Raw genomic sequence first — 27,702 nt, 5'->3', positions numbered from 1 at the left:
GTAGATGTTTTTCTGTAACTCTTGCTTTTTCAATGATCCAGCAGATGTTGGAAATTTGATCTCTGGTCCCTCTGCCTTTTCTAAAACCAGCTTGAACATCTGGAAGTTCACTGTTCATGTCCCGTTGAAGCCTGGCTTGGAGAATTTTGAGCATTACATTGCTAGCCTGTGAGATGAGGGTAATTTTATGGTATTTTGAACATTCTTTGGCATTGTCTTTCTTTGGGATTGGAATGAAAACTGACCTTTTCCAGTCCTGTGGCCACTGCTGAGTTTTCCATATTTTCTGGCCTTTTGAGTGCAGCACTTTCATAGCATCATCTTTTAGGATTTGAAATAGCTCAATTGGAATTCCATCACCTCCACTAGCTTTGTTCATAGTGATGCTTCCTAAAGTCTGCTTGACTTCGAATTCCAGGATGTCTGTGAGTGATCATTCCATTGTGGCTAACTTGGTCACGAAGATCATTTTTGTATAGTTCCTCTGTGTATTCTTGCCACCTCTTCTTAATATATTCTGGTTCTGTTACATCCATAGCATTTCTATCCTTTATTGTGCCCATCTTTGCATGAAATGTTGCCTTAGTATCTCTAATTTTCCTGAAGAGATCTCTAGTCTTTCCCATTCTATTGTTTTTCTCTATTTCTTTGCATTGATCACTGAGGAAGGCTTTCTTTATCTCTCCTTGCTACTCTTTGGAACTCTGCATTCAAATGTGTATCTTTCTTTCTTTCCTTTGTCTTTTGATTCTCTTCTTTTCACAGCTATTTGTAAGGCTTCCTCAGACAACCATTTTGCCTTTTTGCATTTCTTTTTCTTGGGGATGGTCTTGATCATGCCTCCCATAGAATATCATGAACCTCTGTCCATAATTCTTCAGACACTCTATCAGATCTAATCCCTTGAGTCTATTTGTCACTTCCTCTATATAAATTGTAAGTGATTTGATTTAGGTCATACCTAAATGGTCTAGTGGTTTTCTCTACTTTCTTCAATTTCAGTCTGAATTTGGCAATAAGGAGTTCATGATCTGAGCCACAGTCATCTCCTGATCTTGTTTTTGCTGACTGTATAGAGCTTCTCCATCTTTGGCTGCAAAGAATATAATCAATCTGATTTTGGTATTGACCATCTGGTGATGTCCATGTGTAGAGTCTTCTCTTGTGTTGTGGGAAGACGGTGTTTGCTATGACCAGTGTGTTTTCTTGGCAAAACTCTATTAGCCTTTGCCCTACTTCATTCTGTACTCCAAGGCCAAATTTTCCTGTTATTCCAGGTATTTCTTGACTTCCTACTTTTGCATTCCAGTCCCCTATAATGAAAAGGACATCTTTTTTGGACGTTAGCTCTAGAAGATCTTGTAATCTTCATAGAATCGTTCAAGTTCTTCAGCATAACTGGGCAGGGTATAGACTTGGGTTACTGTGATATTGAATGTTTGCCTTGGAAACAAACAGAGATCATTTTGTTGTTTTTGAGATTGCATCCAAGTACTGCATTTCGGACTCTTTTGTTGACTGTGACGGCTACTCCATTTCTTCTAAGAGATTCTTGCCCACAGTAGTAGATATAATGGTTATCTGAGTTAAATTCACCCATTCCAGTCCATTTTGGTCCACTGATTCCTAAAATGTTGATGTTCACTCTTGCCATCTCCTGTTTGACCACTTTCAATTTGCCTTGATTCATGGATGTAACATTCCAGGTTCCTATGCAATATTGCTATTTACAGCATTAGACTTTACTTCCACCACAATTCACATCCACAACTGGGTTTTTTTTTTTGTTTTTTGTTTTTTGCTTTAGCTCTGTCTCTTCATTCTTTCTGGAGTTATTTCTCCACTGATCTCCAGTAGCATATTGGGCACCTACCGACCTGAGGAGTTCATCTTTCAGTGTCATATCTTTTTGCCTTTTCATACTGTTCATGGGGTTCTCAAGGCAAGAATACTGAAGTGGTTTGTTAGGGTAGGTTACTACAGGAAATTTTAAGAAAAGAACAACATTCTCAAGTAATCATAAAACGTGTAAAAAAATTATCTGGGAGCACTCTGTTGATTATTTTTTTGGTACCATTTTCCCCCCTTTAGATGTCTACATAATATAAAAACCTAACAAGGTAAGTTTAAAATATTTTAAAGGCAGAGCAAGTCTTTACCATAAATGAGTTCTCTGAATATCAGTGTCTTTATATATAAACCAATATAGTACATCCTTTGAACCAGCCATGCAAACACATGACATTCATTTCATATTTAGCAACTTAAATCATACCACATTATGTTGTTTTTCATGTGTTTTAACACTGCTGCTTTTACACATATAACAGCTGCCATTGACTGGTAGAGAGTGTAAATAAAGACAGCAAAAAAAGAAAACCTGTATCTACTACTTCCCTACATCATTTCTCTCTTTGTCTCCCTCATCTCTCTCTCTCTGCTGAAATAAGGGAAAATATCTAATTATAGAACACAGTGGGTTCTCCTTCTTCTAAGTAGCAGTATAGCACCTTAAGAGAAGAACTTGTGTGTTTTGAACCACTGTCTCTGAGAGGCCTAGGATCATTTTTGGAGGCATGTCCTAAGTTCCAAGAGTTCAACTAACTGAGAAAGCACTTAAAAGAGGCAGCCCAGGTCTCTGGAGAATGTCTTCAGGAGAACACGGTAACTAGGGTACTAGGTCACTGCAAAGGTACTTCAAAAAGTAAGTGAAATAGAAAGAGAAAAATAGCACATGCAATATTGATGCAGATTGCATTCAAGGAAGAGACAGCTGCAATAGCAGTGCCTCTATAACCCATTGCCCTATTTTTCAGGTCCTTAAACTTATGTCCTCCTGAACCAGCAATTTATGGTTTCTACTTCTCAGAGAAGTGTTCATTTCCAAAATTGTTGAGTTCATAATTTTTCACAGAGCAAAATAAGCAAGGTATATTAAAAACAGATGTCTCTGACAGAAAGACTGACATTTCTGAGAGAATTCTGACAGCTAGATATTTCTGACAGAAAGACAGATGTTTCTGAGAGATTTCTGACAAAAACAGATGTTTCGGACAGAAAGACAGATGTTTCTGACAGAAAGACAGGTGTTTCTGACAAAAAGAAGGACGTTTGTGACAGAAAGATGGACGTTTGGATGTTTCTGAGAGAATGCTGACAGAAAAACGACGTTTCTGAGTGAAAGATGGACGCATTGATAGGAAGACAGACGTTTCTGAGAGAATTTTGACAGAAAGATGACATTTATGACTCAAAGATGGACGTTTCTGACAGGAAGTTAGACTTTTCTGAGAGAATTCTGACAGAAAGACAGACATTACTGACAGAAAGACGGACGTTTCTGAGACAATTCTGACAGAAAGATGGGCGTTTCTAACAGAAAACCAGACGTTTCTGAGAGGTTTCTGACAGAAAGATGGGTGTTTCTGACAAAACGAATGGATGTTTGTGACAGAAAGATGGACGATTCTGACAGAAAGTCGGACATTTCTGAGGGAATTCTGACAGGAAAAATGATGTTTCTGAGGGAAAGACGAATATTTTGATAGAAAGACAGACGTTTCTGGTAGAATTCTGACAGAAAGATGACGTTTCTGACTGAAAGATGAAGGTTTCTGACAGGAAATCGGACTTTTCTGAGAGAATTCTGACAGAAAGACGGACATTTCTGAGAGAATTCTGACAGAAAGATGGACGTTTCTGAGTGAATTCTGAGAACCATGTGGAACCTAAAAGAATTCTTAGAAAAACAGAATGTTCAAGAGAATTCTGAGAGATGTAGTGTATATGCAGTTTATGAGATAACAAAATTAGAGGCATTCTTGATTGAAAATGGAATTCTGAAAGCACTAAGGTGAGTGAGATCTCTGAGGGAAGAATGATATGATCTGAGAGAAGGATATTGTAAGGGAATTCTGAGACAAGGAGGGTGAGATGGAATTCTGAGAGAAAAAGGATGAGAGATTTCTCATATTAGGAGAGTCAGAGGGAATTCTGAAAGAAAGAGATTCAGATGGAATTCTGACAGTCAAAGAGTATGAGGAAATTCTTAGGATGCAGGGGAATATGAGAGAATTCTGAGAGGAGTGTCAGAGGGAATTATGAGAGAACGGGATGTTTATTGGAATTTTGAGACTAGGAAGGTGAGATGGATTTCTGAAAGAAGGAGGTTGGTAGGCAACTTTGAGCTTGAGATGGTGTGAGGGATTTATGAGTGAGGGAATTCTGAGATAAAGAGGATGAGAGGTATTTTGAGTGAGGGAGTGCAAGAGGGAATTCTGAATGAGTAACGGTGTGAAGGATTTTTGACTGAAGCAGTTTTGTTATTGTTTAGTAGCTAACTGGTTTCTGACTCTTTTAGGACCCCCCATGTACTATATATAGCCTGCCAGGCTCCTCTGTTCATAGGATTTCTCAGGCAGGAATACTGGAGTGTGTTGCCATTTCCTTCTCCAGGAATCTTGAGGACCCAGGGATCGAACCAGAGTTTCCTGCATTGCCAGGTGGATTCTTTACCACTGAGCCACCTGGGAAGCCATGAGAGAAAGTGACAGGGAATTCTGAGAGGGAATGTGAGAGGGAATTTTGAGAGGAGAGTCAGAGGGAACTGTTCTGTACATTTACCTTTATGGAAAATTAAACATGTTTGTCAAAATGAAAAGCCATTATGAATTTAACCATTGTAACCAGCTAAAAGCAAAAGATTAACAATAATTTAAGGAAAAAGTATAGCAGAAGGGGTCCCAGAACATCTTATACCCATCACACAATAATGTAATAGTTACCAAACACTCAAACCAGGAAATATTTCTCAAGAAAACTGGCGAGGCTATGGAAAAAAAATATGATTTGCCCCCCCTCCCACCTTGCAAAAAAAAAAAAAAAAAGTTCCTTTGAAATGGTTATTCAATTTATCATAGCACATACCTTTTAGCCCCTGTGATTTCTTTGTCATTTGTTTTCCGAGAGAGTATTGCTCTGCTGATTTTTACAACAGTTTTATGTAGCTAGAAAAGTCAGTTTACACTGCTGACTCTTTGCAATTACAACTAGGTCCTAAAGGATTCTCCTTCTGTAGGGACAGGGCTAGAGCTAGGGAACCATAGTCTGTGTGAGACAGAAAGCATATTCTAAGATAGAACTCACCTTTATGGAAATCAACCTGGTTTGGGTTTTATGTTTTCATGCAAATCTATTTATAAAACATAATCAGCACAATGTTAGATAAAGTCTACCTTCTAGTTTGCAAAAGAATAAAAATAAGATATATAATTGGTCATCTCCCTTGCTCAAAAATATCATCTTTTAATACTCCATGCCTTTTCTTTTCAATTAAGCTGATCAAACTGAACTTAAATGCAATAGAATAATAAGAACAAGGCATTCAATAAATAGCTGATTCATTGAGAGAAGTAAGAGGATATTCACAGAGTAACTATGGCCATGATGAGAAACACTGATTAAAATAATATAGTTGGTCCGGTGTTTTTAGTTTCCTAACAGGAAAATGGATACCCTCTCCCCAGAAATCAAGTTCATCATATGGAAAATTCAGGTAAATATAATGCAGTTAAAAATAAGAATCTATATGATTACAGATAAACAATTAGTGAGAAATTGAAAGATTACAAGGAAAGTGGGAAAAGATGCAGAAACATGGGCAAAATTTGACCTGGGAAACTCCACAGAGAGAGCATAAGAAGAGGAGGGTCTGAAGTACATGGTGGTTTTCCAGTCAGTCACTTGCTGTCTGTAAGAGACCATTTTCATTCTGGAAAGGTCTCTTGGATGAGGTGAGTTTTTAAATGAAGGATTTGGACAAAATGGTGAGACTGGCTGTCAGAGCAGAATACCACTCTGGAGCAGCAGGGGAGAGTGCCTGCTTGCTAAAAAGAAATTAGGGATGGAGCAAGGAGCCAGTACCTAAGGCTGAAGGAAGAAGAAAGAGATGGGGAAGGTGCGCTGATGCTGTTACTATGCAGCTGCCTCCGGGGACAGCGGCCTAACAATAACCATGTCAAAACTCAATTCAATACTGAGAGCGAAAGATATTGTGAGGAATTGAAATCAAATGAAAATAAAGACCATCAAAGCATAGAGAGAATAAGGATGTTAAAACGACAAGGGTCCCCTCTGTCTACCAGCGGCATTACATCATCAGCAGACTTCCCTCCTTTCGATTCTAAAACCTGGGGGGCCACGCAACCTTGCTGTTTCCAGAAACAGCAGTAGATGATGCAAGGCTTCCCATCAGGAACCAGGCATTTTTATCTTTCTGTCATCCTTAAGGAAAAAATAAAAATAACCATAGCATGTTTTACTGAGTGCTTCTTGTTTGGCAGGCACTGTTCTAAGCACTTCCTATATGAATTCAGCTATCTTCGGAACAACTCTATTCTATTATTATCCCCATTTTTCAATTGAGGAAAATGAGGTACAGGAATGTTAAGTAATTCCCGTACACTTACACAGTGAGTAAGCAAGGAAGATTGGATGCAAATTCAGGTAACCCGGCCGCAGAGTCCAAGTTCATGACCAATGCATGTTGCTGTCTCCCCAAGATACCAGCAGCAACACTGCAGATGACCTTGGAAACTTTTGCACCGCCTTCCAAGGGCCTCATTGTCATATGCAGGCAGGACACACAGGTGCAAACCAAGCTGTTTCTATTTCGGTGGCATACACAGTATGAAGACAGGAGTGCTCGTACTTGTAACGAGGGAAATCTGGTTCATTTACCCTTCCTATCTGGTCCTTTCTGAGGACAATAGAGAAATATTTAATGTCATCTCATGCCTCTTCCCAAATCTGAACACCTAGTAGGCTCTTTATAAATCCCCATTTGCTATCAGATTTAGTTTTTAAAATGATAAGACCATCTCTTACAGATGCCTAAGATAGCTTGCCAAATACCCAGTGTTTACACACTCTTGTCTGTATAGGTTTGAACTTAACTGGATTTTCTAATTATTTCCATTTTTGTTTTCCTGATATTGGGCTTCTAGATTTGCAAATTTGTAGAATGGGCTCCTCTATGTTTGTCTTTTTGTGAGCACTACAAGCCATTGCTGATTTACAAGGTCAGGTTCACCTCACAGTAACAGCAGTTTGGGACCAGTGTTAGAAAGGTGGAAGAGAGGAAGAATAATAGGAGTTGTGTTAACTGAAAAATCATAGATAAATACATACTCTAATTAGAGAAAGGATATCTGAGCAAATCAGTTATAAAAGACTCTAATCCTTCATCAAGAGAAAAATGCTGATGGGAATGTGTTTTCTTTTAATATTTTGATAGAGGTCTTCTCCTTGAAGACAGTATTCACTGCTTAACAGCTTTTGCAATTCTCCAGGCCCTCAATCCATCCTTGTCTTGGTAATTTTAGAACATAATGTGGCATTTTTTCCTTGATTCCAATAAATTGCAGTGTTTGCTGCTCATCTTCTCTAACAAGAGTTCTTATACTTTTATAAAAATAGATATCTGAGTGTAAAAGACAGTCGAAGCCCCTAAAGATATCTTGTTTTGAAGAGAGACTTTCAAATGAGGCAATAAAAAAATAAATTACACAACAGTAAATTTCCTAAGTAAGCGAGATAATAGAGTCTGAAAACCAAAGGTGCTGAGTGAGCAAGCTTCCACCTCATTCAAAACTAAGCTCTGATGTGACCCGAATGTTAGTCCTGCCGTGTGTAAGATGCATTATTGAGGTGGCATCATCTGTTATTGGCATTAGTTATTCAGTTTGTATGACATTTTTCATTACTAACCTTCTCTTTTCCAAAGCCTATAACTCAGTGGTAAAAATTTATATCTTCCATTATTTTTAAAGGGCCAAATTTGGCATACAAATTCTAGTGCTTAAAATGGAATTTTATTTCAGTAGAAAATTGGGCTGTGTTCAAGTAAGATTCTGTGAAATATTACAGAAGCTTACTAGCTTAACTTTTACATCGAAGGATGAGAGACATAGCTGATATTGTGGGAAATAATATTTTTATTTCTGCATGCACAACACAAACAGACTTGCAACCATATGAAAATATTGATCTGGAAAGCTGGGAGCCCCCAGAAGATTCAAGTCCTTTTCTGGGTGCTCACTGAAGGTATTTCTCAGAATGAAGATTCTAGAATACAGCCTTCAGTACAGCCTTTATGTTTTAAAGAAAGCCAGGGACTTGTACATGTGAACAGCCCACAGTGAAAACAGAGATGGGATGGATCGCACCACTCAGGTGGCTCTAAGGATCCAGGGCCAGAGGCAGGTGTGCGCAGGAACTTCCAGTGGACTTGCAGTGGTGTGGTCTCTCCCCAGAGAGCTGTTCATGATGTCATTAGTGGACATCAGGTCATTGACCCAAGACAGCATTTGTCAACATTTTAAAGTCACATCCCCCTATAACTCACTTGATAAACTTGTCATTTCCCCAAGACTCTTGTCTTGTCCACAGTGCTCAAGGTCAAGTCTTATTAAAACGGAAATATAATGGTCACCCTAACACATGACTTCTCATTTGTTTACTTATTATTAATTAGTAATCGACTAATTAAATACATTAGATCCTCCTCTAAAAACAGGTTTTCACTGGAGGGAAAAGAGTATGAGGAAAAAATGCCTTTCACCATGCCTGGTATGTAGTAAATAGCAAGATCTCAAAAATGTTAGTTCTCTAGCTGGGTTACTGGTGGTAAAGATGGAGAAGGGAAACCAGGGTCTCCACCCACAGTGGGTTCTGTACCTACTTGACAATGTATACTCAGGCTTGACTTGACTGTAGGTCTCTGACAGTGATTGGGGAAAATGTTACTGAGCTGATTGTCCAAGAGAAGCTGAGTTGTTTCTAGCTAAGAGAAGAAAGGTTATAAGAGTTAAGGAATTCATAGAGTTATCGACTCTAATACATTGCATGAGGTTATTTTTTTCTTCAAGGTGTTGGTATCCTGAATCTTCGTATTTCCTATGGTTTTATTTTACATGTCATCTTTTCTACTGTCCATTCAAAGGCAAGCTCTTTACAGAAAATACAGTCTTCTTTAAGCCTCTAAGAGCCCCCAGCCTACAGCTCTAAGCCCCTGGGCTGGATTATCAGACTGAAGGCTAGTCTTTGCTCCATATTGTGACACCACTTTACTCCCTTTCTATGGTTTCAAGCAATGCCAAGTACACAATTATCTCTCTTAGGCTGCTTTAGCATTGTTCATATATAAGAAATTGATTCAAGTTGTGCTTCATGTTGGGTAGAAAAGAAATATATACTATATCTGTTCCATCTCCCCAGCGGTAGATACTCTTTGGATGGAGTGAATAACTAATAATGCAATTCTAAGTAGAGCACAAAATGCTCTATTCAGAGCAATGTGCATTGACCATATCCCTAAGTATTAAATATCTTTAATATAGCAGTATAATATCAGTATATTAGGAACTGGAGTTATAGGAAATCAACTGCCTGTGAATTATAAGGTAAATTTTGCTTTGTTAGATATTAATTCAAAAAAGGCAATGCCAAAGAATGCTCAAACTACTGCACAATTGCACTCATCTCACACACTAGTAAAGTAATGCTCAAAATTCTCCAAATTTGAGAATTCTCCAATTCTCCAATCTCACGTTCAGCAATACGTGAACCATGAACTTCCAGATGTTCAAGCTGGTTTTAAAAAAGGCAGGGGAACCAGAGATCAAATTGCCAACATCTGCTGGATCATTGAAAAAGCAGAAGAGTTCCAGAGAAACATCTATTTCTGCTTTATTGACTATGCCAAAGCCTCTGACTGTGTGGATCACAATAAACTGTGGAAAATTCTGAAAGAGATGGGAATACCAGACCACCTGATCTGTCTCTTGAGAAACCTGTATGCAGAACTGGACATGGAACAACAGACTGGTTCCAAATAGGAAAAGGAGTATGTCAAGGCTGTATATTGTCACCCTGCTTATTTAACTTCTATGCAGAGTACATCATGAGACACGCTGGGCTGGAAGAAGCACAAGCTGGAATCAAGATTGCTGGGAGAAATATCAATAACCTCAGATATGCAGATGACACCACCCTTATGGCAGAAAGTGAAGAGGAACTAAAGAGCCTCTTGATGAAAGTGAAAGAGGAGAGTGAAAAAGTTGGCTTAAAGCTCAACATTCAGAAAACTAACATCATGGTATCTGGTCCCATCACTTCACAGCAAATAAATGGGGAAACAGTGGAAACAGTGTCAGACTTTATTTTTGGGGCTCCAAAATCACTGCAGATGGTGATTGCAGCCATGAAATTAAAAGACGCTTGTTCCTTGGAAGGAAAGTTATGACCAATCTAGATAGCATATTAAAAAGCAGAGACATTACTTTGCCAACAATGGTTCATCTAGTCAAGGCTATGATTTTTCCAGTAGTCATGTATGGATATGAGAGTTGGACTGTGAAGAAGGCTGAGCGCCGAAGAATTGATGCTTTTGAACTGTGGTGTTGGGGAAGACTCTTGAGAGTCCCTTGGACTGCAAGGAGATCCAACCAGTCCATTCAGAAGGAGATCAGCCCTAGGATTTCTTTGGAAGGAATGATGCTAAAGCTGAAACTCTAGTACTCTGGCCACCTCATGCAAAGAGCTGACTCATTGGAAAAGACTCTAATGCTGGGAGGGATTGGGGGCAGGAGAAGGGGATGACAGAGGATGAGATGGCTGGATGGCATCACTGACTTGATGGACATGAGTTTGGGTGAACTCCAAGAGTTGGTGATGGACAGGGAGGCCTGGTGTGCTTCGATTCATGGAGTAGCAAAGAGTCGGACATGACTGAGCTACTGAACTGAACTGAACTGAATTCAAAAAATTTTTTGGCTTGTTTGGAGAGATTTCAGTTGAAGGCAGGCTGGGCCTTTTGGCCATTTTGTTCATTTCTGCATATGGTCTTACTTAGATCTCAGGTACTTAAGTGTACATCTGTTAATGAACAATTTGCATTCTTAAAAGATTGTTACAACTAAAAATTTAAACTATCCATGTGCTTACTTTCTATGAACACCATTCCTATTCATTTTATTCATTTATAGCTCTTTGAGAACTATAAATTCCAAACCAATGAAATCATTTGATTTCTTCCTCAGAGGAATTTTGAGTGAGGAGAAAATTGGTTCCATTTATATCATGTGTGTGGCTGGCACTCACATTGTGCTAGGCTCCACTCATTGAGCAGAGCTCTGATGTATAGAAAACGGAGCTGAAAAAAGTTAACCTGCCCTAGATGCCGAAAAACAGTGTGACTCAAATACCAGATGATACACCAGATCTCACTGAAGGTCCCCCAAAAAAGATCATTTGTCCGCCCCTCCATACACTGTCACACTGGCCCTGTGTCCAAAGCCACCTCAGTGTTCATCAAGAGTAACCAGGAAGCTGGGCTTCCCTGGTGGCTCAGTGGTAAAGAATCTGCCTGCCAATGCAGGAGACACAGGTTCCACCCCTGGTCCAGGAAGAGCCCTCATTCCACGGAGCAGCTAAGCCCACGTACCACAACCACTCAAGTTGAGCTCCCAGCAAGAGAAGCCATGGCAAGAGAAGCCCTTGCAGTGCAACTAGAGAATAGACTCTCTTCTCCACAACTAGAGAAAGCCCTCATACAGCCAGGAAGACCAAGCACAGCCAAAAATAAATAAATTATTCTTTTTTTTAAGAGTAACCAGGAAACAGTTGTGACATCAAACAAGACTAGCGCACTGAGAATGCTACTCACCACCAACATCCCACCTGCTCTGGGGTGATGCTGATAGCACACCCAAGAGCTGCCAGGCCCATCCTTCACCTTCACGTTATCCTTCATTGTCTCTCTAGACTTCATCCCCTTTTCCTCTTCCACTCTTCATGCTCTCACACCACAGAGGACCTTCTTGTTTCACAGGAAGCCAAATCTCCTCACTCATTTATTCAACAATATTTATTGAGTACTTCATGTGTTCTAGGTTCAGTGAAGGGCTCAAAGTTAGCTCCTTGCTGCAAATGGCTCTTTACTGCAGGGGAGGCTGACAGGGAACCAATGACACACACTGATTTAAGTGCTATATTTGAGGTTTTCTCAGTATCGATGACACACAGAAAGGTGTGAACAATTATGCTTTGGAGAGAGATGAGGGACCAGATAAAAATACGAATAAAGAGGTGTCAAAGCAGAGTTGAGAGGAAGGCGCATTTTATCTAGGATTGCAAGAAAGCATATAACTTTACTAATACATTAATTCACACTCTGCATGATAGAATCATTTTTCTGGATGTCTCATAAAAATCTCAAACTGAGCTGACCACTCCTAAACACACACTGACCCACATCTGACCTGCTCTCCTAACTGATTTCCCCATCCTAGTTTTTGGTATCATTAATCAATAGCATCAGATCTTGAAACTGAGAGGCAGCTCTGGTTTCTCTGTCTCCTTTATACCTCACATCCTAAGATCTCCAGGATGAATTCATTGTACTCAAGAAATGTCGACTTGACCCATCTCCTCATGAGAGGTCCACATCAACCTTTTCTTGGACTGGTTATTGTAGATTCTTTATGACAAGTCACTTCTTACCAAGGAACGGGTAACATATGTATTTTTTGGCCAGCCTCCAGCTGTACTGGGTGCCCTCCCGCCCCATGGACCCGCTGGGTGACACGTGCTGCACCACCAGGTGTCTGCACTGATCATGGTGCTCCCTTATTTCCTGTGTTCTCTTGTGGAGTGTGTGTGTGTGTGTGTGTGCGTGTTCACATGTGTGCACAAAGACCTGCAGCCTGGAAACTCCTCCTTTTTGCTTTAATGCAGCCCTCCTCAGTGGCCTTTTCATGTGGAAAACTCTTTTCAGCACTCTAATCCACTGCTGTCTCTATAATTTTTCTACCCCTTTACCTGAATATCTTCAACAAAACACAGCACAATGAATTGTAAAGAATTATTTGAACAATCTGAACACATTAGGATACAAGCAGAAAGTAACTTGAGTATTTTGGGTCATTACTGCCTTTTAAACTTGCACTTTTGAATAGCTTTTTTTTTTTCTTCCCTCTCTATTCCTTTGGGTAATCTTGGAGTGACCCTATAGTTTTTACAGCATTCTCAGGTACTAACTGATGATGTAGGCTTGCAGAAACGTAAAGTGCAGACATCATTGATTCTGTCAGTCATTCAACAGAAAGCACAGGGAACTGGGGGTGACAGTAGTGAGTTCAGTGGAAAATCCCCAGTCACACAGTTAATGTGGTGGTATGCTGGCTCAAGGCCCGCTGTGCGTGCCCAGTGGCCACAGGTTGTCTCTTTATTTTGCAGGGATTGGCAGGGAGGTGGTCTTCATCAAACCTCTCTACTCGTCCTCTGCCACCTGGGCCATCTTACTGTCATTCCCTGAACAAGTTAACTTCTCCCAACTGGCCATGAATGACCCCTTCACCCTAGCTTCTGGCCATCCACCAGTGGGGTCCTTCTCTGATGGTCACCTTGCCTCAGTCAATTCCACAGGAGGTTTTTCTCAAAACAAACGTAATTTAATTTTACTTTAAAAAAGTTTTAATTCTTTTGACCATTCCATGTGGCATGTGGAATCTTAGTTCCCTAACTAGGGGTCAAACCTGTAACCCCTGCAGTGGGAGCATGGAGTCTTCACCACTGAACCTCCACAGAAGTCGCCAACTTTTTTTTAATAGGTTGCGAAATATGTTTTTTTTTAATTAATTTATTTTAATTGGAGGCTAATTACTTTACAATATTGTGGTGGTTTTTCCATACATTGACATGAATCAGTCATGGGTGTACATGTGTCCCCATCCTGAACCCCCCGCCCACCTCCCTCCCCATCCCATCCCTCAGGGTTGTCCCGGTGCACCAGCTTTGAGCGCTCTGTTTTATGCATCGAACTTGGACTGGTGATCTATTTCACATATGGTAATATACATGTTTCAATGCTATTCTCTCAAATCATCCCACCCTCACCTTCTCCCACAGAGTCCAAAAGTCTGCTCTTTATATCTGTGTCTCTTTTGCTGTCTCGCATATAGGGTTGTTGTTACCATCTTTCTAAATTCCATATATATGCGTTAATATACTGCATTGGTGTTTTTATTTCTGACTTACTTCATTCTGTATAATAGGCACCAGTTTCATCCACCTCAGAACTGATTCAAATGCATTCTTTTTAATGGCTAAGTAATACTCCATTGTGTATATGTACCACAACTTTCTTTATCCATTCATCTGCTGATGGACATCTAGGTTGCTTCCATGTCCTGGCTATTGTAAACAATGCTGTGATGAACTTTGGGGTACATGTACTCTTTCAATTCTGGTTTCCTTGGTGTGTATGCCCAACAGTGGGATTGCTGGGTTGTATGATTTTAGAATATTTTTAGATTTACAGAAAAGTTGTCAAGATAATAAGAGAGTTCCCATGTACCTCACACCTAGTTGCCCTTATTGTTAACTTCTTATATCAGTGTGGTACATTTGACACAACTAATGACCTAATATTTGTACTTTATTATTAACTGAAGTCTATACTTTATTCCAGAGAAGGCAATGGCACCCCACTCCAGTACTCTTGCCTGGAAAATCCCATGGACGGAGGAGCCTGGTAGGCTGCAGTCCATGGGGTCACACAGAGTTGGACACAACTGAAGTGACTTAGCAGCAGCAGCAGCAGCATACTTTATTCAGTTCATTATTTGGTGGGGTGGGTGGGGGTGCTTCCCAAGTGGCGCAGTGGTAAAGAATCCATCTGCCAATGTCTGGCCTCATGTCACCTCAGGCCCCCCTTAGCTGTGAAAGGTTCTCAGCCTTGGTTTTGATGAGCTTGCTAGCTTGGAGGTGTACTGATCAGGTTATCTGTTAGAACGTCCCTAATTGAGAACATTTCATATTACACTAGAGTTATGGGTTTTAAGGAAGAAGACCACACATGTAAACTGCCATTCTCATCACATTGTATCAAGCGTACATACTGTCTGCATTAACTTTACTGTTGATATTGACCTTGACCAACTGGCTAAGGTAGTGTTTGTTCAATTTCTCTGCTGGAAAGTTACTCTTTGTATTTTCCTCTTTCAACACTGTACCCTTAGGAAGGAAGTCACTATGCTCAGCTCACATAGCGGGAAGTTTTGCTTTACCACTTTGAAGACAGAATAGCTACAGAAATTATTTTTCACACTTAGCTTCTTCTGCATAGGTGGCCTACCACTTACTCTTCTCTGAATTTGAGGCATTTGCCCCCCAGACTCTAGGGAGAGTTGTATTTATTTTCCTGTTACACCATCATAGTTCCATGATTCTGCAAGCATTGGCCTGGACCAGCAGCATCAGCATCACTTGAGAATTTGTTGTAAATGCAAGTTCTCAGCCTCACCCCAGACCCACTGAATCAGAGATTCTGGGGCTGGGTCCTGGCAGTCTGCATCCTATCAAATCCAACACCTGTTTCTGATGCAAGCTGACGTTCAAGCACCACTGTGGTTAACGGTTTGTGTGTACTCCACCCTGAACTTGACTCTAAGCTCTTGTGGACCCATCAGCCAGCCTAGCACATAACTTAACACAGGGTAGGAGCTCAAAAATAAGCTGCGATTTTATTCTAGGTTATTTTCTACCATTGAAATTGTGCTGTTTTATTTATCCTGCTGTTGGGCCCTGAGTGCTTCCTCGTCTTTTATGAGTTCCTTCAATTCTGTTCGTACCTTTTATTAAAATCTCTTTAGTTAAAACTTTTTGAGTATGCCCTCTATTTCCTATAAAACCCTGATGGATACAATGACCTCAGAGTTTATTCATTTCTGTCAAGGACTGCAAATGAAACATTTTTTCCAGAGAAGAAATCGCTAATGATGTGCTTTTAGGCTTTCATTATTTGAGAGTGAAGAACCCCCCTGTACTGTTCTGAAGAAATAGCTGGATTGAGCTTCTATGTTCTGTGTGCCAGAATTATGCCCAGTTCATTGTACATTATCCATTTAATTCTCACAATAATAATCATGAGGTTTTATTATTTCAATTTTACTGGAAACCAAAGGTCAAACCAGTTGTGACTTGCATCATAAAGCTAGAAAAAGTACGACCAGAATTGTAACATCTGTCTGATGACAAAACCAACGTCCTTAAGGCCCCCGTGGGCCCCAAGCATTGTCCCTTTGCACGGTGACACTGCAACTGCTACACCAGAAGGGGGCTGCTGATCGGCCAGGCAGGGGCAGAGGAAGGAACGCTGGAGACACCTGCACTTCAGTTTCTGCTTCCCAGACAGAACAGAGAACTTCAGCAGGGGCCCGACAGCACTATGGTGAAAACCAGATCAGCAGAGAGATTAGAAGTCAAAGTTAAGGGCATGAGTATCACAAAAATGTGTGTTTAGGATTAGGCCGGAAAGTCAGAAGAAAGTTGCATAGTATTTACAGATGAAGAAAGATAAAAATAGACCACATTGCAACTCAATTTCAACAAAAGAGGTAATTAAGAGAGACAAATTATAAGGATGGTGCTGTGCTGTGTTTAGTTGGGTCCAACTCTTTGTGACCCCATGGACTGTAGCCCACCAGGCTCCTCTGTCCTTAGGGATTCTCCAGGCAAGAATACTGGAGTGGGTTGTCATGCCCTCCTCCAGGGGATCTTCCCAACCCAGGGATGGAACCCAGGTCTCTCCCGCTGCATGTGGATTCTTTACCAGCTGAGCTATTTGAGAAGCCCAAAAATACTGGAGTGGGTACCCTATCACTTCTCCAGGGGATCTTCCTGATACAGGAATCAAACCAGGGTTTCCTGCATTACAGCTGGATTCTTTACCAGCTAAGCTATGAGGGAAGACCCATAAGGATGGTACCAGTTCGCATTTGGAGAGAGAGTGAGATTAAGCTATTTTGTCAACTTTTTTTTTGTTTTAACTGCACTTCACAGCATGTGGGATCTTACTTCCCTGACCAGGGACTGAACCCATGTCCCCTGCATTGGAAGTGCAAAGTCTTAACCACCGGACCACCAGGGAAGTTCCCTGTCAATGCTCATCACTGGGGCTTATTTCCCTGGCCTAGTTGCCCCTGAGCAGAGGCTGGCAGTCACTAGAACATGCCAAAACAGCGCATACAGGGAAGCAACGCCAGATAGGGGAGGGAGGGCTTAACTCTTTATCACACTAACTAATGGCACTTCTCCTCTTGAGTGCAAACAGCAGCCACCCCCCGCCCCAAAAGGGAACAGTGGATCTTAACTCAGTCTCGACTGAGCTCAGCAAGACTTTGCCTTCCATAAATAGTCTTCTTAAGAACTTGTCTTGAAAATCACCTTTTAGTGAGTGGTTCATATAGTCATAAATAAATAAATGTCTGTTGAATAGGAGGGAATGGGAATCATAGCTAGATTGGAATGTCACCTTCTTGATTACAGTGCTCTGAATTGTGACACTTCATCCAGACTCTGTGATTTGTGCTGGGGAGGTCGCAGTGAAAAAGTCCTCGTGGAGCTTATCACACTGCAGCAGGAGGGTCAGACAAGAGAGAAGTAAACTTTCGTATCACGGGAGATGCCACAAAGGAAATAAACAAGATAGGATGGGGAACAGTGTGGTGGTCAAAGACCTCAGAGGAAGAAATACTCAGGCAAAGGCGCAGAGGGTTTTAAAGAAAACACACACAAAGACTGCCCGTTCAAAATACACAGGCAAAGTTTTTCAGATGGAGAGAGCAGTGAGGGCTAAAGTCTGGATTTGGGAAGGCTCTTGGTGCGTGTGCCCCGGGCACAGAGTGCAAGGTGGGAGAGGGCAGGAGATGAAACTGGAAAGAAGGGTCAATTTGAGACCACATAAAAGCCCTGAGGATTAGGAGACTATGTTGCCTCACCAATTTAGGGACAATGCCCCTTATCAGCTCGGAAGAATGAAAATGATGCCCCTTTCCCTAGGCAACAGAATCCTCCTAAAAGAAAAGGGGGGAATGAGAGGGTAACAGGCAGGAAGGCTAGGGGTCTCCAAATGGAGGAAACAGGCTGCAAATGTCAGACATTTTTTATCTCTCTCTTAAGTGGCAGGAGGAAACAAACTGTAAGTGTCAGATTTTTGGCTTCCCTGATAGCTCAGTTGGTAAAGAATCTGCCCGCAAAGTGGGAAACCTGGGTTTGATCCCTGGGTTGGGAAGATCCCCTGGAGAAGGGAAAGGCTACCCACTCCAGTGTTCTGGCCTGGAGAATTCCATGGACTGTATAGTCCATGGGGTCACAAAGAGTCAGACACGACGGGGCAGCTTTAAATGTAAACGTAATGTGAGCCCTGGAAGAGCCCAAGGCCTCTCAGCCATGATTCTAAGGTGCCATCTGGCCCTGGGTCTTGGAAGGTGGATGCACTGTCCTTTTTTTGCTGCGGATCAGGTCCCACTCCTGGCAGGCTGTCAGGAGAGCTCTCACTTGGCAGGTACGCGCTCCCTTGATTTCATAAATGCACAGCCTGTAGTCAAGAATTTCCAAATGTGATTAAAATGAAACTGCCATGGAAATCAGGTCTGGCGGCCCATCTTTCCAGTACTTAGAAGAAAGAGCGCCTCCCAGACCTGGCAGGCGACCTTAGTGACATGGTTTGGAATAGATTTAGGAAGGACTGCCAGGTAGATAAGAGATTTCAATAACTAGGCAGCCAAATGAGTCATTAGAAGGACTGGGTACCAGGGACGCACCAAGGAAAACCTCCTGACCTCTCAATAGTTGAAGTCATCGAGATAAATGAGCTCTGAAAACAGTGCTTCATTTGAGAAGGAGGATGCACTTTATGATTAACTCCAGATGACCACAGTCTCCGGAGGCTGACCAAACCCTGTTCCTGGAAATCAGAAAATGATAACTTTGCAATAGCTTCTTTGGCCAGTTCAGTCCTTGAACAGTTCAAAAGAGGGAAGAATTGGCCCCAAATGTCCTATATCAGCAGAGAAACAGAGATAAAATTCATTTTCCTGGACAGACCAAATCGCTACATACAGTCTCCTCTTTCAGTGGTTAGTTGTGCCATGGAAGAGATGGTTCCAGAAGGATAAAAAAAGGTAATGCTTTAAGCAAACGGACCGTACTTGCTTGTGAGCTTAATGACGGTCTGCAGCCAACACGACCACAGCCCACTTCCTCTGTGGCTGGTCTTAATTGAAACTGACGGAGCTGTGGAGCTAGCTGGGTTTTGCATAAATCATCATCGGTAATACACTTTCAAGGGTAATCACAACATTAATATACCAAGCAGCAAGTGAAATAATTAAAATTTAGCACAGTGCAGTATTGAAGTTTCCAAAATTAATCTGAAGCACCTTTCCTCAGTACAAATGAGCAATTGCTTCAGTCCATAGAAAGGGACATTCAAAGAAGTACTACGTAGGCCATCAGCAACAAAAGAAATTCTACTCTTCTTCCTACATTGTAAATTGTCTGCTTATATTTTAATTCCTTTTCCTTTCTTCGCTAGTGGTGCAAGTTTTTTTTTTTTTTTTAACCTGCCTTTAAGCTAAATACATGTCATAAAGCCATGTAGAATTAAAATCTTGCAAATCTGGGAGCATTAAGAGAGAAAAATTGTTCCCTTATGACCCTTAGGAAGACAATTCCAGCCCAGAGAGTGAACGAGCATATGTACCTAGGGTGATGAGCATCTCATTTCAATATATCTGCATAGAAGGTAATAAAGTACCCAGGCTGGGGCCCCTAGTGAGCCACAGGGGTAAGACAGTGGCACTAAATGGCTCACTGCTTCTGATGGAGTGTCTTTAATGCTGGATGCTTTGAAAGATGATAAGCAAAAAGCTCCCTGTTGTCCTATGTAATCTCACAGGCAGACAGCTTGACAATAGCAATATTTTGCAGAGAACCACACCCCAGGGTTCCAAGACTGGGAACACCTTGACCTAGAAGCACAAAAATATCAATCGGACTTTGAGTAGGGGCTCCCTCCAATGGGCAAGACCCCTGGTACCCAGACAGCATCCCAGCTAAAAGTCAACACTCCCTGAACTGTACAGCAGGTAGAGCCTGTACTCTGTCAGGAGTAACTCACCTCTTAACTCACACTGTGTTACTTCTTTTCTCCTCAATATCACACCTTCCGTAAGGAGTTAGAGGTATCTGACTACCTAGAGAAAAAAGCGGTAATGAGTCTGCATCACCCTTGTAAGAATTACTTGAACAGGCAATTTCATCTAGACGTCAGTGATGAGAGCAGACACAAAAAAGAATATCCAGTGGTGGAATTTCAGCCCCTGGGGAAGGTGAATTAGCAGCGAGATATGGGGTAGGGTCCCCATGCCTCTTACAATGCATTATTCAAAACGTACTCCCGACACTGCCTGTGATTAGAGTTAATTCTTAGGACTTATCATTTGAAATGGACACTGCCATTTCCTACATTAAAAAAAATCCTCTAGTGGGGTTGGTCACCCTCAAATGATGGGATGTGGGAGAATAAATGTAGAGTAAGGAGAGTTGTCAGTTAATGTCAGGTTTCTTCGCTGTTCACCTGAACTGTCACAGCATTGTTAATCAGATACACTCCAGTACAAAATGTTTTTGGTGTTAAAAAATAAAATTTTATAAATTAAATAAATTAAAAAAAACCATGTTTCTGAGGATCAACCAGCCAATGAGAACTCCCAGCAGACCATGACCAGAAAAATGACTTCCTTTGGAAAATAGTAAAAGCCTTCACCATATTACCTTGTGCCCTTTTGAAGGAAATTTTACTCTTGTATGTTCTCAGTACAACTCTTCCTGTTAATACCAGAGAGCTCAGATGCAAACAAGTCCCACTGAAACTCTATAGACAGAACCTAAGCACAAATGGGTACTCATGTCCTTGACCAAAACGTCAGGGTCTTCAAATATTTCTCATCTGTCAGATATCCAAAAACTTGTGCTACTGTTAAATCTCCTGTCTCAACTTCCTTGATGCTCAACTTGCTTGATGACAAAGTTATCAAAATTCAACTTGATCAAGCATCAAGCAACTTTCTCTCAATTTCAAGGGAGAGAAAAATTTAGGTGATACAGATGCCTTCAATTCACATCAAGTCAAGATATGTTGAATGAATGCCTATTATGGGAGGAAAGGCAAAGTGGGAAGCAGAGGAAAGAGGAGGAGGAGGAGGAGAAGCAGCAGAAGCACAAGCTGAAGAAGGAGGAGAGAGAGGAGTGGCAGGAGCAGATGGAAGCAGAGCAGAGCAGAGGGAGAGGGGGGCGGGGAAGGAGGTGAAGTCAAGTGGAAACTGCCCTCAGCTTCACTGAGCATCATTGCTATGAACATCTTCCCTGTCATCTTCAGATGCTGGCCAGTCACTGCCCACCCCCAATAGTGTGGTGATGACCCCTAGAGTCACACTTACTTATACATAGGAGTTCCCATATTTCCAAGACATTCACCATTTGGTTCCAATGTAGCCAACTGTTAGCATCATTTTGAAGAAGATGAAAGTGTCCTATAATATGTATAAACGGCTGTGATGGTACAGCAAGAGACATTTGCTTCCAGATTTTATTTTGGTTTTGATCAAGTTGAATTTTGATAACTTTGCCATCAAGCATAATTAACAAAAATAATGTAATTATGGAGTACATAGCACAGGTGAAACTTAATTATTTGGACTCCCAGGAAATGAGCTCTTACCAACAAAGTAGCAACTTGAAGGAGGACCAGGAAACTGAGTGTCATTCTCTCTGATTTAGCAGTAATGCCATCTGTACTGGGCTGAGTCCAAGCAAGCAAGCAGCCAGCCAGGAGGCTAAATGCAGGAGCAGTGGGTCACAACCCCAGGGAACATCTGGTCCCTTGAGTAGCCAAGGCAATTCCATAAATGGTGAGAGCCAGTGGGCCTTCAGAGAAAACATAAAATGTGAAAAGGTTAACATTTTTCTCCTGCCAGCTAACCTGCCCTACTTAGGCTTTCTTTGACAAGAAAATACAAGGTGGAGCATATAATAAAATAGTTGATATAGACTGTGCCCCCCCAAATTTATGTGTTCAAACCTTATACCCAGTGTAATAATATTTGGAAGTGGGGCTTTGGGGTGATTAGGTCATAAGAACAGAGCCTCCAGGAATGGGGTTAGTGCTCTTATACAAGAGACCCTAGAAAGCACCTTTCTAGGTACCTCTTCCTCCAGGTGAAAAGAGTCATGTGGGAACCAGGAAGCTGGTGCTCACCAGACACTATACCTGCCAGCACCTTGAATTTGGACCTTCCTGCCTCTGTAACTGTGAGAAATAATACCACAGTCACACAGTCTGTGTTATTTTGTTACAGCAACCCAAACAGACTTGCTGCTGCTGCTGCTAAGTCGCTTCAGTCGTGTCCGACCCTGTGCGACCCCATAGAAGGCAGCCCATCAGGCTCCCTGTCCCTGGGATTCTCCAGGCAAGAACACTGGAGTGGGTTGCCATTTCCTTCTCCAATGCATGAAAGTGAAAAAATAAAGTGAAGTCGCTCAGTCGTGTCCGACTCCTAGCGACCCCATGGACTGCAGCCCACCAGGCCCCTCCATCCATGGGATTTTCCAGGCAAGAGTACTGGAGTGGGGTGCCATTTAGACAGTGGTAATTAGGGGAGTAAAGTTTCCCACTAACCAGTGTATAACTTGAGAACAGAACCGGCACAATGCACCAAGTTACTGTTCAATTTAATACGCGCATTTACCCGTTAATTCTGCACCAACTTGGGTCTGAACTTGGGACATATTCCTACCGAGATCAGACCCAGAGATTACAGAGAGGTCTTGGTTTTCCTGCCCTTCAAACCAGGGGATTTTAGAAGCTGATTCAGAGACTGAGTCCTCAGAGTACAGTCCCAAAGTTAGCAGCTGGACAGAGATGGGAAGTGGGAGATCCCAGCATATGTCTGCGATAAGACAAAATTATCTGATCACCAGGGGCTTCGCTGGTAGCTCAGAGGTTAAAGCGTCTGCCTGCAATGTGGGAGACCTGGGGTTCGATCCCTGGGTCGGGAAGATCCCCTGGAGAAGGAAATGGCAACCCACTCCAGTACTCTTGCCTGGAGAATCCCATGGACAGAGGACCCCGGTGGGTGTCCATGGGGTCGCAAAGAGTCAGACACGACTGAGGGACTTCACTTTCACTTTCACTATGGAAAGCAGTACCGAGGTCCCTTAAAAAACTAGAAACAGAATTACCTGTATGATCTTCCAATCCCACTCCTGGGCATATGTCCAAAGAAAACTCTAGTTTGTAAAGACACATGCACCCCCAGTATCTGCAGCAGCACTATTTACAATAGCCAGGGCATGGAAGCAACCGAAACTGTGCATTGACCCACTGACAGATGGACAAAGAAGGTGAGGTGGTGTGTGTGTGTGTACATATACACACATACATTACAGAATGGAACGTTACTCAGCCATAAAAAAGAAGGAAATAATACCGTTTACAGCAACAAGGATGGACCTAGAGATTATCATGGTAAGTGAAGTAAGTCAGACAGAGAAACACAGATATCATATGATATCACTTATATGTGGAGTCAAAAAGTAAACAGATATAGACTCACAGACATAGAAAATAAACAGAGTTACCAAAGGGGAATGGGAGAAGGATAAGTTAGGAATTTGGGAGTAACACATACATGCCACCAAATATAAGAAGAGAATGAACAGGGCCAGCTGTAGAGCACAGAGAACTATATTCAATAACATGTAATAACCTATAGTGGAAAATAATTTGAAAAATAACATATACATATATATATATATCCATATATGTATGTATAACTGAATCACTTTGTTGCATACCTGAAACAGAGCATTTTAATTAAAAATTAAATTAAAATTAACTAATTTTAATTTTTTAATTTAATTAATTTTAATTTTAAATTAAATTTTAAATTTTAAAAAATTAAATTTTAATTTGATTAATTTTTAATTTTAAAATTAAATTAAAATTAAAAAGTTTAAAAATAGTTTAAAAAATAACATTTGTGCCAAAATTTCAAGTAGTAAAGCACTTCAGTTTGTGCATTCAGTTAGAGGTACAAGGGCTATGGAGAAAGAACAAGCAAAGTGCCAGGTATTTTTGGAGCATTCATCGAAGTCTCCTCTTGTGGGAAGCAAATGACTTTTTCTTTGGGTTTTGATCTTAGTTTCACCTCAACAGGAAAATGCCTTTTTATATGGCTTGTTTGCAATTTTTTTAAACTTATTTTGTAAATATTTCATAATATTTAAAACAGTATATAATGACTGCATGCTCTTGCAGGAGAAAATAATTAAAATACTTGGCACTTAATGGCACTTTTCATTATTAAATCTCTTTGTAGACATTAATTAAGGAAAATATACTTCATTTTTTAAAAGTTGCTGTTAGGCTCCTGTCAGTGAATTTCATGAATGTCGGTTGCAACAGGAAGTGAAATATGTAGAATCCAAAATACAAATCTGCCAAAGTTTTTCTTGAAAGATAAAAATAAGCCTTTGTATGTTTTCCATTATACCTTGTCCCTTTGAATAAGTTTGCAAGTAACTTTTATTCATGGCTCTATATTAAAATTGGGTTTTCTTTGGTTATAACTACTGTGATGTCATATTAAATACTTCATATTTTATGAAGTATTTTCATTATTCAAAAGTAAAAGCTTCATAAATAAAGGCACCAAAACTACTCATGCTCCAGGAGAAACATTTGTTTAGTTGGCAAATAGGCAGAGTAGGTCCCTTCTTTTCCTTCCTGGAAAGCAGAGGTTGGTTTAGCAAGAGGGATGATTCTTTCAGTCATTCTCCCTTCTTCCCTCTACAGGGACAAACATGCTTATCTCCAGGGCGAAACTCACGGCTTGTTTCAATTATCCTTCCAGAACTCTCTCTCCATCTGTTTCCAGTGTCTAGAATTTTTAAGACAATCCTTTTATCATATAATTTGATGCAATAAACATTGCCTCCTACTTCTCATACAAAATAGTTGCCTGCAGGTCAGGATCCTCAGCGTTTTTCGTCATTTCTGTCCTCACCTGCATTTACCCCTTTCACTTCTGTCTTGGAGACTAGCTCCTATCTCAGTCAAGCTCATTCCTCCATCAACACTTAGCATTTCCCTACGATTCCTAGAGCAGTCAACTCCTTCTTTATAGAGGTTTGTCATTAACATCTATCTTCCTTCTGATTCCTCGCAGGAATTCTTTAAATGCAAACCATATCTGTTGAATACATGGCCTCTAGGTACTCTCTCGTCCTCTCTTCCTGTTGGGCTTCCCACAAAAGTAGCCTTCCATATAAGCAGCCTACATCATCTCCATTCCCTAGCTCCCATTTATTCTTAAAATACAACCAACTGCTTTCTGCTCTCACAACTCCATGTTGGCACTCCGTGAGGCACACCAGCCGCCACCTACCAGCCAACTCCAGGAGGCACTTGCCACCCATTGTCTCCTGTCTGGGCTCCTTCGATGTCGTTCTCTCCTGGTTCACCACGTACAAGCTCAGCGCTCCTTTTCAGTCTTTTTCAGGTTCCATTTTCCCTGAATGTTAGTGTTTCCAGGAATTCTGCCCTATGAATTCTAATCACTGTTTTCATCCTCTCTGAGGGACTCTATCGATCCTAGGCCATGCCTGCATCCACATGCTTTGCCCCATTCTGCTCTGTTTTCCCATTTCTTGTTTCCTCTGCCTGGGGTGTCATTCATTCTTGATGAGTCTAAAGAAATGCTTACCAAGACCCAGTTCACACAGAATTCTCAAATGTCCGTTCTTTCTTCTCTCCAACCCCCACCTCCCCCAACCCTGACAGAATTAGTTGTCTCTCCCCAGCATTCCCATGGCATCCTACATGTATTTGTGTATATGTGAATGGATGTGTGTTTATATATGTCTGTGTGTGTGTGTGGATGTGTGTGTTGCTTAGGTTATGTCTGACTCTTTGTGACTGGAGCCCACCAGGGTCCTCTGTCCATGGGATTCTCCAGACAAGAATACTGGAGTGGGTTGCCAAGCCCTCCTCCAGGGGACCTTCCTGACCCAGGGATCGAACCTACACCTCTTATGTCTCTTGCATTGGCAGGCGGGTCGTTTACCACTAGCACCACCTGGGAAGCCCAGGGGGTGTGTGTGTGTGTGTGTGTGTGTGTGTGTGTGTGTATTACATATAATACCGCAAGATTTGTCAAGGAAAGGGATTCCAGCTTAACTATCTTTGAATTCTCAGCACATAGAATAGTTGCAATAAGTCATATTAAGATGACTGTTTCATATTAGAGGACAGGAGAGAATAATAATGTGGATTTGTTTCAAGGTTACTTTTTCTTTGTTTTACTCCCAAAGCAGCTAATGAATATGGCAAAGGTTATTAATCAGACAAGGACAGTGGGGCTTAATGTAGCTCCCATTGTTTCTCTTTGTATCTCACAGAGATGTGCCCAGTTTTTAACTTTGCAACTCAGTTAAGTATCATACAGCTTAACAGCCAGGGCCCTCGCAGCAGACTGCTTGTTGTGCCAACACTGGGTCAAACTTTGTCTGCACTTGTACTTTAGGGCCTAGGAATTTTCATATATGTCTTTTGATCAGTTTTTCATGGTCAGCTCTACATGGTTTTCATAAATATTGAATTATTAGTTAGCAAATGAATAAATGACCACTTGGCTAAAGTAACATACTGACTTGTAATCCATTGCCCAGACACCCATTGAGAGAGAGGGAACTCAGACACACTGGGTATGATTGGTAAAAAGCTTGTCATCATGCATTACTTGAGATATGCAGTTATCTGTGACAACCCAGAAACCTGCCGAGTCCAAGAAGAATGATTGAGTTTGAGAAATGGCATTTGCTTTCTCTTTCTCTCATTGTAATTTTGATATTTCATTCTATTTTCAGACTGGTACTGTGAATGATGACTGATCATGATTCCATTAAGAAACTCCCTTGTAAAGGAATTGGGAATAGAGTGGATGAATGCATGTGTGTATGTATGCATGTAAGTTCATTCAGAGAAACTCAATATTCATTCTGTTTCAACTGAACTTGGTGACCTAATACTTCTATTTTATATAGTATCACTTTCATACACAAAATAGCAGCACAGCTGCTGATAACTTGAGTAAGGATTTAATAACATGGCCAAAGATCTCTAGAGATACAAAAGAAATATGGCTATCCAAATAATAAACGCTTATGAAGGGACTTCTATGTGCCAAGGACTATGAAAGGCCAGTCTACAGAGTCCAGGAACTTACAGATAAGCTGATAAGGCAAAATACATAACACATGAAATAGGGAAGACTGTATTTAATCTTGTGTTAAATTATATGATTCAGACGAAATGCTGCATAATAAGAAGGTTATGTGAGCACACCATGGACCAGCACATTACTGGAGGAGAGGCAGACAGCTCTGGGTTTAAGTTTTGCCTCTGTGAGTTAACTTTAATCTTAGGCAGGGCATATCTGATCTCTAAGTCCAAATTTCCTTAACCATAGGAGTAATTCACCTATTCTATTAACTTGCCAGTTCTGTACCCTCCAGAGTTTTCTTCCATGCAGTGCTGGCATCACTCAAGAGTAGATGAGGCAATATCAATGCAAACATTTTTAATTTGTTCATGACGTGTGTGAAAGTGTTAGTCACTCAGTCATGTCTGACTCTTTGCAAGCCCATGGACTACGGCACACCAGGCTCCTCTGTTCATGGGTTTCTCCAGGCTAGAGTACTGGAGTAGGTAGCCATTCCCTTCTCCAGGGGATTTCC

At 41.1% G+C, this 27,702-nt stretch overlaps 1 long non-coding RNA gene across 18 annotated transcripts in view; it reads right to left on the bottom strand.

The window, feature by feature from the left end:
• The window catches only part of LOC133258319 (uncharacterized), a 594,951-nt gene that overhangs the window by 134,789 nt on the left and 432,460 nt on the right, over positions 1-27,702 (bottom strand). For 10 of the 18 annotated variants that reach the window (XR_009739930.1, XR_009739939.1, XR_009739940.1 and 7 more), the window contains 3 exons: positions 21,626-21,831; positions 20,024-20,099; positions 10,224-18,808 (listed from right to left, as the gene is read on the bottom strand). This is a non-coding gene — a long non-coding RNA (uncharacterized LOC133258319). Of the gene's footprint in view, positions 1-5,145; positions 5,192-8,740; positions 8,843-10,223; positions 18,809-20,023; positions 20,100-21,625; positions 21,832-27,702 lie in introns of those variants that run through there. The other 8 variants (XR_009739933.1, XR_009739929.1, XR_009739927.1 and 5 more) reach the window with 6 other exon arrangements.

Source organism: Bos javanicus, chromosome 12 (genome assembly GCF_032452875.1).
Source record: "Bos javanicus breed banteng chromosome 12, ARS-OSU_banteng_1.0, whole genome shotgun sequence".
Classification (NCBI taxonomy): Eukaryota; Metazoa; Chordata; class Mammalia; order Artiodactyla; family Bovidae; genus Bos; species Bos javanicus.
Note: the sequence above shows the minus strand (reverse complement) of the source record. Positions and strands in the feature narration are given on the sequence as shown.